The following is an 11,675-nucleotide window of genomic DNA, read 5'->3' as shown; positions in this document are numbered from 1 at the left end:
GGAATTGTCAACAAAAGGATTTTATTTTTTTATCGAAGTGTGACTAATATATTTATATAGGATTTAAGATGTAAGAACAATGCTTTCTTATAATAGCAAGTATGCATGTGCAATTCAAGTCAGTATTATAGCACAAATAATTGTATACAGATGTCACATCCCTATACAAAGCAGGTCTTAAGAAAGTTCATTATTGGACAAAGCTAAGGAATCAAGGGTGAAAAATTTCAGATAGAACAGAATATAAACCAAAAGTGTAAACTGTTTCTTATCATCTAGGATTCAATAAATGCCGTCTTTGAATTGAAGTCATACAAAATTTCAATCTTTAAAGATTGCATTCTTTTAGAAGCTTTAAACCGCATTCTATCTTAGCTTGTTAACCCTCTGCATACTTCAAGGCGATAATTGCCAAAGTGATATCGTCAAAACGATAGCGTTTGGCAATCAATTAATACCATTGCGAAGAAATGACTTCCCCTAACTCTTCTAACTCATATGTACAAATCATTTGTTATACAAAAATTAAATACGTACAAAATTAATCTTTCTAACTTGTTGCACAATAATTTAAACAATTATGGTGCAAATTGAACGTTTTCAGAATTTAAAATGTGGGAAACAATAAAATTGCCAGGCGATTGTCGTTCTACACAAATACCTTTAATATTAATGGGGTTTACCATGAGTTAATTAATTTAATCTATTCTTGATCTAGATCTGTCAAAATACAAATTTCCCCTTTTTTTGCATTCCATGGGGAAAAATAAATTGATTTATTTTTGATTTAAGATCAAATCTGCAGATGTGGGAATTTTACAACTCTACCGCACTTGTTAGTACGTATACAGAGATTCATTAACACGACAATTCCAATGGTGTTCCATTCGCCACGATACAATTTTGAAAGATTTTTGAAACAGGGAACGATTTTGTGCTCTTGCACAAAGCACATTATACTAAATAGTTTTTTTTTATAATAAACACATACTCAAGGGAATATTACTACCCCTTTTATGCAGAGGCACAGTGTGAGCACTAGGAAGAAGAGAGAAGGTTTAAAAGGAGATGTCGGTGGACAATGGTTTTGAATTCCTGAACATTGCAATGACTAGGAAAGACAGAGTGTGGTAAGGCATTTCATATTCGCGTAATACGGCTAAAGAACCAATCTCTGTATTTGACAGCACTGCCGAAATTGAGCTCGAAGGTATACTGATGAACATTCCTAGAATCACGAGTATTACGGTGTTTAAGGGGAGGAATGCAACTATTTCAATAGAGCATAAGCCGTTAAAATAACGGTAAAAAAGGGTCAGACAAGAGACCTTACGACGATGTTCAACCGAAGTAAATGAACTTATGATGATATTATCATCAATCAATTTAAATGCTCTACGTTCAATAATATCCAAGAGGCTTAAGTAAGTTTCAGGAGCACCAGCCCAGAGATGGGAGTTATACTCAAGCTTCGGACGTATATAAGCCTTGTAGATAACAGCCAGATCAGAAGAGGTGTATTATTTCTTGCATAGCCAAACACTTTGCGGCATTTTTGGCGACATCGCGTTAGTGATCATTCACACACATACCGAGAATATCGAGGTGTTTAGTCTCATTGATGCAAGTGCCATACATGGATAACGGCAAACCACGCGGTTTTTAACCCCCATTAAAAATTGCTGTTAAGGTGGGAATTTAATGAGCTTATTATATTTTGTCGTTGCAGTTCCACATCCGAAGAACACAGATGTGAGTCTGGAAACGAATAGTTTCGAAATTAAAAAATATTTTGAAAGCCAAGTTATGACCCTTGTGGAGAAAATAAAGTCCTTTCTTTCTTCCCTTTGGACAAAATCGGTTTAATATTCATTGGCCAATGAAGGATGCTCATCCATAAATTTGATTCGAATTTGCAGCTGTTAATGACCTATGTTTGATGAAAACTATAATTTTTTTTTGATAGGAGAAAATCTTCAAAAGACACTTCTCAGTATTCGACACCAAGTAGTGTGGGACTTTTAACCACTAAAACCACCACTTCATCAGGACCAATCTTGAAGGATCGACTTCCGATTTTTCTTTCTTAATTTTGTATAATTACTTTGGGGGAAGTTTAAACTTTTAATACTCTCCCATGTTTTTTTAGACCATAAGCTCATGAGGCTTGGTTCTTCATAATCTCCGAACATGGTTTCTTATATTCAAGACTCCATTTCAGAATTAGTATGACTTTGCAGTCTCTGGTTGTGCGAGGCAGCGTATTTTTTAACAACTTCTGTAAACATTTCTATTTGTAAGCCACGATGTAGATCGGTATTTCTTATGTACTAAGGTGCATTAACTATTCCACGAAGGACTTTGTTTTGGAATTTTTGGATGATTTCGGTGTTTGTTTTCTTTGTACAGCCCCATAAATGGATTCCATAGGTCTAAACAGCTTTAGAACTTGATTATACAACATTATTTTGTTTTGGATTGATAAATCAGAGTTGTTACCAAGCAACCAGTACATTTTTCTATATTTCAAGTTTAGTTCTTATCTTTTCTTTTTGATGTGCTCTTTCCACTTAAGCTTTGCATCCAAAGTTATTCCAAGGTATTTGGCCGTATTGGCGTAAGGTACAGCTTGATTTTTAATGAATATTGGAATATTGCTTATCTTTTTATTTGTAAAGTTTATATGTGAAGATTTTGTTTCATTGAGTTTGATACGCCATTTTTCGGTCCAAGCTCTCACTGTGTCGACGGCATTTTGTAGTTTTACTGCTGCCTTAGAGACACATTTGTCGGGTACCAAAATTGCGGCATGATCTGCAAAAGTAGCCATTATGGTGTGATTACCAACTGGAATATCCCTTGTGTATAGTAAATACAGGGTAGGACCTAGGACACTTCTTTGTGGTACACTGGCTTTTATTTTCTTCAATTACGAGTATTCTTGATCGTACCTTACTCTAAACAATCGGTCTGAGATGTACGATTTTAATATTTCAAAGTCATGCCTATGAAGATGCCTTTGCAGTTTGTACTCAAGTCCCTCATGCCAAACCTTGTCAAATGCTTGAGCAACATCTAAGAAAATAGATGAACATACGTGTTTTTCTTCTTATGCTTTTTCTATTACATCCGATATTCTATGAACTTGGTCTATCGTGGAATGTTTATTTCTAAAGCCAAACTGATGGTTTGGTATTAACCTTCTTTCTTCTATGATTTTGCTAAGTCTCTTCAGAAGCAGTTTTTCAAAAACTTTTGCCATAATTGGTATAAGCGATATTGGTCTGTAAGCAGTCACTTATGTAGTGGTTTACCTTGCTTTGGTATGACAATTACTTCAGCAATTTTTCAATGGTGCGGGACATACCGTTGCTTGAGGCATGCATTTATTATATATTGGAGTCTTATGAAGGCTTTTAATTGCATTTCTTTCATAACCTGAGCAGTAATTAGCGACCTGGTGATTTTTTATTTGGTAGTTGATGTAAACACATACTTTTTATTTCTTTAAGTCTTACAATTACTATTTCACTTTCATCTATCTTGATGAGTATGGCTTGAAAACATTCGCAAGATGTTCAGCGAAAAGGTTAGCTTTTTCTTTCGGGTTACCGATCCATTTCCCATCTTGAGATTTCAAAGGCGAGTTTTGTAACTGCGGTCTTTCCGGGCGCTTGGCTGCTTTCCATAACGAAAAATCGGTTGAAGCATCAGTCGTAAAATTCCTTAGGAATGTACTGAGTGAATCATTTTTGAATTTGTTAATTTGTTTTTTTAAGATTGTTGCTTATACGGTTAAACGTTGTTTTATTATCTGGAAACCTACTATTTTGCCATTTTCTTCGAGCTCTTCTTTTCTCTATTATCAACTCTCTTATCTCTAAAGGATATTTTATTTCATTTTGTCTTCTATTAGAAAATGTTGGAGTACTTTCTTCAGCGGCATGTTGCACATCAGCAATAAATTGTTCCACTTCATGGTCAATTTGCGTGATTGTATCCATGGGAAATCTTAAATTTATAAAACTTAAAAGCCTTTCTTTAAAATCATTCCAGTTTGTTTTCTTATTTACAAGCTTTGGCTTACTTTTTTCTAGTACTTCCGATTCACTTAGTGATAGAATCACTGGAGTATGATCTGATGACAGATCATAATTACCTTCAACACTAATGAGATTTCGTTTGATTCCTTTAGCTACGAAAAAGTCAATAAGGTCTGGTATTTTGTTAGTATCGGAAGGCCAGTAAGTTGAATTCGCAATAGAATTCGCAATTGTATTTACGGCCTGCTTGGAAAAGTCTTTTGCCTTTTGTTGATATAAGTCTTGAACCCCAATGTGTGCGTTTCACATTGAAGTCTCCGCCAACAAGAAAGTTATGCCCAAGAAGATTAAATACATCTGTATAGTCATCTTCTGTCGGGGAGCGCCTTGGTGGACAGTATATAGCTGCTATCTTAAACTCTTTCTTTTTCATACCAATACTAATAGTTGTTACTTGCATATTTTCACTAGTAAACTTGGCTACTTCATAATGTTTTAAGCTTTCTTTTATAAGAATCGCCGATCCACCTCTTGCCTAAAGAATTTTGTTCCAAATTTCCATAATTTCCCATTGACAGAAATCAAGTTTAATAAAATGTTTAGTCTTTCGGATAATCATTATCTTCCGTTGAGTTCATTTCGATATTTCAGTTGTAAAATAAAAGTAACTGAGAGACACTGAACGATCTTATAGTGAAAACAATTGAAGAGACGATAGTAACAAAGTTGCGTGGAGCAAATTATTAAGGATTATCGTTTTGCAAATACGAAACGGCTACCCGTGATTCCATTATCGTCCGTTTAGAAAAACAACGATACATTTATTTAGATACGATGAGAAAAATCACGTTTGAAGACCATGGACATGGATGGATTTTGGTGGAAGCACCATGATTTTTAGATAGTTTTTTTTCACCTTCCAAAGCTAGGAAAAATCATGTGCTGCAAACTTAATCCGGACTGTAAGCATCAAAATGATGCCTTTTGTCGAAGAGAACATTCCAATTAATGGGAAGTTGTAGAAATCTTCTTAACACGATACACTTAATAGAAGGCCCATTAAAATTATTTTAATTTTAAAATAATTTAATATATCTGGGGTGAACGTATAAGAAACTTCAGGCCAAAAACTACAACACCTAAAGGCTAATTATACAAAAAATGCATGGGTGGTTAATTCTATTGGTACAAGATGCAATTCTGTTACCAAGTATGGTTTGGGGTCTGTTGTTTTTAATCGAAAATTACAACACCGATATTTTAAAAAACCTTCAAAGACACAACTGATGAGCTAAAAACATCGAAAGCAACCTTTAACGTTTGAAGTCAAATAAATCATGTATGGAATGGGCTAAGGTAACCAGTTTTCATACAAGTTTGGACCAATGCGTATACCCATGAGATGGGTACTTAATAAAAGCTGATGTTTTGATTAATATATATTATTAGTATTTTCAAAATTTGTTTGGTAGATTTCGCTATTTTTGAGGTTAAATCAAGATTTTTAACTTTTGACTAATAGATCACATTAAACCAATGTTGGTTTTTCCTTGTTGATTCTTTTTTTTTTTTAATTTTGTGCATTCTAGGTTTTTGCTCTCAAGTTTTTTTTTTAGGTTTCTCGGTAAACCAAACTCTTGTTTTTATTTGTTTATTGAATACTTTGAATGTTAACACTAAGCTTAAAATTTTTACTTCAAACTAACATTATTTCAACTACTTATAGCAAAAGTATTAAATTTTAAGCTGCGAGCTTAGTCAATGAGTTCAGAAAAAATACTGGTTAATTGATTAAGAGGACAGTTAACTAAAAATCTAGTAAAAATATTTCTAAAAGGTAATATCCTCCCCATATATATTGTCCGGCTGCAAGTAAGCGCTTGAATTCTTCCTGAAGCATAGGAAAGCAACAATATCCTTCCACCTATCCCGATTCACCGCAACTGAACTCAGCTGTGGCCATGATTGAATACGTTGAGATCGAGCCTCCTTCAAAACTGATGACCTCCAAGTTGTCTTTGGTCTTGCAACGCGTCTATTACTCTGAGGATTCCATTGGACGAATTTTTTTGCTATATTGTCGTCAGGTTTCCTCAGTGTATGGCCTATCCAACGACATTTCCGTTGCATGATGTCTACGTGTAATTTTTTCTGTCCGGTCCTATTCCACACCTCAACGTTAGATCTTCAAAATAGAGCGCAGACAACGGTTAACGAAAGCTTGTAGTCTGCGCGAGATGTTGGCAGAGCATTTCCATGTTTCAGAAGCATACAATCGACAACAAATAGATAGACACGAAGTTGTTCCATGGAATACACTAGCTATAAAGCAGATCTGCAAATACTCTTTGTGACTGGAAAAAGATGGCGGATTTATCAAGGGGAGCCTTTGACTATGGAGGTAATTAAAGCTTATCAAGCCAGTACAAAAACAAAGACAAAATCTTTAAAATCTATATTGGATATATTTTTTTATTTTATTACTGTGAATAACGGTCATACAACAACGCAAGCGTACTAAAGAATTGGCCTGACAAAAGAGTCATACCGAATTTTAATAACATATGGATCACGGAGCTCTCACGCAAATCTTTCTTAAAAACGCTCACTGAAGACCGAATTCTTTTACGGGAATTTAAAAAATTATTTTTGTGAAGCCTCAATCTGCTGCAGATAAATGGAATTTGAATTTCAAGAATCCAATCAGTGGCCGTACTGTCGAACGACGCTTAAAAGAAGGAGATTTCAAGACAATTAAAGTTAAGGTCGTACCGTACATATCAAAGGTAAACAAATTTAAAAGACTGGCCATCGCAAAGGAACATCTGCACAAGCTAAAGGAGTCCTGGAGAAGCGTTCTATGGACAGATGAAAGCTCCTTTGAGTATAACTCATCAAAAAATAAATGTTTTAAAAGATTACCAAAGGTTGTAAGACAGAAAAAAATGCCAGTTTGTCAAAAAGTGAGCTACGGTGGAGGCTCTGTCATGTTCTGGGGATGTGTTGCTTATAATAGACTGGGTGACTTGGTTCCTATCACCGGCTCCATGAACAAAAGCCAATATGTTAGTACCCTAAATGATAATGCCTTTCCATCCGGGAATATGTATCATTCATCCTGCAACAGGACAATGCCCCATGCCACAAAGCCAGGCTGGTAATGAATTTTTTGAAGGATGTTGGTGTTACTACTTTGGACTGGCCACCTCAAAGTCCAGATTTAAATATTATAGAAAACGTCTGGTCTCTTTTGAAATGCAAAAGAACAGTTTCTTTAAATAAAACCAGGGAAAAAATATTTGATTGACTATTTTAAAGATTGTGTTAGTTATATATAAAAAGGAAAAAAATAAACAAAAATTCTTTATAAAGCCATTAAAAAGTTAAACTGAAAAATGCACTATTTTTATTTCGTCAAAATACTTATTCCGACTATTGTACATCAGAAGACCGATCAAAAGAGATTATGCCACATACAAATCATTCACACCATTTAGAATTCGCTATATTACGATAATCCGTAACTAAGTTTGTAGGACCATTTTAATAGAATGGCATAAAGTATGAATATTTCCAAAAATCTCTTAACATAGGATATTTCAGAGAGTATATATTTTAAACTGTGACATTTTAAAAACAAATTAAAAAAAAAAAAACAATTTTCACCTCGAATACTTTACGACAAAATAATGATAATGGCCCCATTAAACCACCTCTTTCTGCTAAAATTGAAAACTGTCGGCATCCCTTATCATGGCAACAAATTTGAAGAAGTCTCAACGTTAAAAATATCTTCTTCTGGAAGCATCTCTACATATATCCAATTTTTCTAGAAAACCATCCTTGAAAAGGAAGGAAGCAACGGTTAATTTACCATCCTCAAGTAACGAAGTTGCTTCCTCAATTTTTGAGCTTAGTTCAACGTTGTATTCTTTACGTCTGGCCAAACTAAACCACCTCTTTCTGCTAAAGTTGAAAACTGTCGGCATCCCATATCATGACAACAAATTTGAAGAAGTCTCCATTTTTTAAGGCAGAACGACCCAAAACACCGTTGTATGCATTAACAGCAGAAGTCGTTCGGATGTTTTCTTTAAAAACAGAAAAGTTGACACACCCTACCTAAAAATAAAAACATGAGTAATTAACAGAACAAGACGTTCTGCTAAAACTTACAAATACCTTTTGAGAACCCAGAATTTTTCAAAATAATTAAGGAATGATTCGAAATTATTATTACTGTCCATCAAAAAAATCCTTGATTTGATTTCCCGAAATGCAATTGGAATAATATTTGGTGGGGGTAGAGGAAGAGCAATTATTATGGGAAATGCGCATGAGGCTGGTTTTGAAGCTCTGATGTATTCAAACAAGGTGTGTCTGGTTCGCATATTACGCCTTACGACCTGACAAAAATGGAACCTTTAATTGTAGAAAACATTGTTGAAATTTACTATGTATAAACCATTTTATTATTATAAAAAAAATTATTACCAGCAACCGATTAATTTTGCCTGCGTGAAAACATTTTTAACGACTTGTCTCATTCCTTGTTCATAATCCGTTAAACACTATATCTAGAGCTGCTCATACGCCTTTTTTTGTTCTTTTATCCATAACAACAACAAAAATGGGAAAAATCTTAAATTTTAAAATATGTTAAAAATTATATGTGCAAGTAAAAATCTCTTCAAGCTTTTACATCACCTCGGTTTTACATTGAAACAAGATTGCTGGGACCACACTAAGCGGTATTTGACTAGATCTGGGTCCTCGATTAGCGGATTTTCTTAATACTATTTGTGAAAACAATGTCGTTTTGTGCAGTTTTATGAAATAAGGCCCCAAATTGTTTTTCAAAATAAAATGAAACTAATCCCCAAATTAAATGTTGGGGACTTTTTTCGTTGGAAATAAGGCCCCTAAAAAATTAAATAAGGCCCTAAAAAACGAAATAACATCCCAAAACTCAAGAATATTCATTGTTGTTGCCTTGTATGCATTTTTAGGGGCTTCATTTAATTTTTTTTTCTTTTAGGGCCTAATTTCGCAGAGCCGATGGTCAAATTGATACCTTAAAAGCTGTCCCAAAAAAAAATTGTGATAGTCGTTTTCAAACAAATATGTTTATTCCAAATAGAGCTACCAGACGCTTACACAAGGTTAAGTTAGGTTAGGTTATAATGGCTCTCCAAGATGGAAACGGACACACTTAGGCCAGTTTAATGGCCCATTGTGATACTACTTGAATCTTGAGGCTTCCTTCTAAGCTCAATGGAAGCAGTTTTAGTCCCTTACGATACGTGAGAGGCTGATTATTCTTATATGATTTAGATCGTTTAGATCGTTAAAGAAGAATTCTCCTAGGTAATTCTTGCGAAGAGAAGATGAAGAACCGTTTGTTCCTCTTCCTCGTCCATACAGCTTCTACAAAAGTCATTTGAGAATACGCCTAGTCTCGTGGCGTGCTTTCCTATTAGACAGTGTCCGGTTATGACACCTTTTATCGAGCTTATATGCGATCTGCTTAGAGAGAGCAAGCACCTTAAACGTTTTAAATCCAGTGTTGGCCAGATGTTTTTTGTGGTTTGACACGTGGTGATGTTGTTCCACCTGGTGCCTGCCCTCCTCACAGCGTCTTGCATTAGTAGCAGTTTACAAGTAGCGATTGGTATGCCAGTACTTGCCAAACGTGGCCGTTCCTGGCGAGTTCATCTGCCTTACAGTTACCTGGAATGTCTCTATGGCCCGGCACCCAGCAAAGGTGAATATTAAACTGTTGCGCCATCTCCATTAGAGATGATCGACAGTTATGGACTGTTATAGAGTTTGTAGAGACTGAGTCCAGAGATTTGATAGCGGCCTGGCTGTCGGAGAAAATACGGATATCAGATGTTGATATCACGTTTTCTTTGAGCCAAGACAAGATTTCTTTATCGCCAAAAGTTCCGCCTGGAATACGCTACAATGATTGGGAAGGCGGAATGAGGGACTTAATTTCAGTCATTCTGAGTACACTCCTCCACCAACCCCTTCTTTTGTTTTTGACCCATCTGTTTAAAAATGGATCGACTCATCCTCCAAGAATGTCCTATCCTCCCAAAAAGATCTGGGAGGTATAGAAATCTGGAAATTTCTGTTGAATTGCAGTTGGGGGATGGTGTAGTCTGTGTGCTTTGGAATTGATTCTAAATACAGAGTGGCCAATGTTGTTGTTAGTCCACTGCGACGAAGCTTTGAGGCGAATAGCAGAGCTTGCAGCTATTTGTTTGCTTAATATGTCAAGAGATGTTAGGTAGAGTTAGGTGTCCAGTGCCGCAAGCTGAAAGTTGGACTTTATTTAACTTATCCCTATTTATCCCTTTCTCTAAAGAAGTCCACCGTACCGTCCATTAAAATCGGTCTGATTACCGATGTGTGCCAATGAATCAATCAAAAAATTGATAGTCAACTGTCATCTTAGCCGATTCCACCCCAGTTGTAAACTTTCATAAAAATTAAAATCAATAAGGAATAGCACACAACATTGGTAAAAATTGATATTCGATTCGATATCTCGAGAATTGTAAAAAGAAAGAATGATTTCATAATGTGCTAAATTGTATTAGAAAAAACCAATAGATATTTGTTCAAGAAATCCTATTTTTTTTAAATTCTAATTTTTAAAAATAGTTTTTTACTCAAATCTCATTAACAAAAATAAGTTTTATGATTCAAACTGTTTCACCATATGCAATATATTATTGTTGATTTTTTAGAAAAATTTAAATGATAACTTTCTTAATAAAAAATACACAAACAACACTGAGAAAAATGGTTTTCCATTCAAGTATTAGAAGAACAACTTTCTCATTTTTAAATGTTAAATAAACCATAGCGGACTTATTTAAAACAATTTGTAGGACACCATATTACAGACATATTTTATCGTTTTACCAAGCTTATGTAACTTCAGAAATGGCTGTAACCACATTCGTGTACAATTACCCGTTTTTGTGAAACATTGGAATTAAGATAGTTTAATAAAAGTTATATACAAAAGACACAATTTCAATTAACCAACGAAAAGTGATGCAATATAATATTCTGTTTATTATATTAAAACATTTAAACTCAAACTCATTAAACAATAAAATATTTGGATGTTTTTTTACAAAAAGAATTGCATAGAACCTGAAAGCGAAATAAGTCATGTCCGATAAGAATTTCAAATAGAATATTTTGCACGAATACAAAGCTCTTTTGATTAATAGGACACTAAGACGCAAGTTTGAATTAAGTCTTAATAGATATAAATATCTTTTATAAAACAAAACATTCGTAAATAATTCCACAATATAAACAATATACACCGTTCATATTTTCTGGCTACTAAATTAACTCACTAATCAAATGCATTTTACATAGTAAACAAAATTGCTATATCACTTTATAAACAGAATATCTAAAGAAATGCGAAAATAAAAGAGTACACAACTGATTAAATTAATATTTATCTTGAGCTTATCGAGTCATCATTAAATCTCATCATTTACTGTGTCGTGTTTTCAAACAAAGAAAACACAAATCTAATTTGGATTAGCTAAGGCTCGCTCTTCCAAGACATGAATTTCGAATTTGAGAAGTTCCATT

This window comes from Eupeodes corollae, chromosome 3 (assembly GCF_945859685.1).
Source record: "Eupeodes corollae chromosome 3, idEupCoro1.1, whole genome shotgun sequence".
Taxonomy (NCBI): domain Eukaryota; kingdom Metazoa; phylum Arthropoda; class Insecta; order Diptera; family Syrphidae; genus Eupeodes; species Eupeodes corollae.
Note: the sequence above shows the minus strand (reverse complement) of the source record.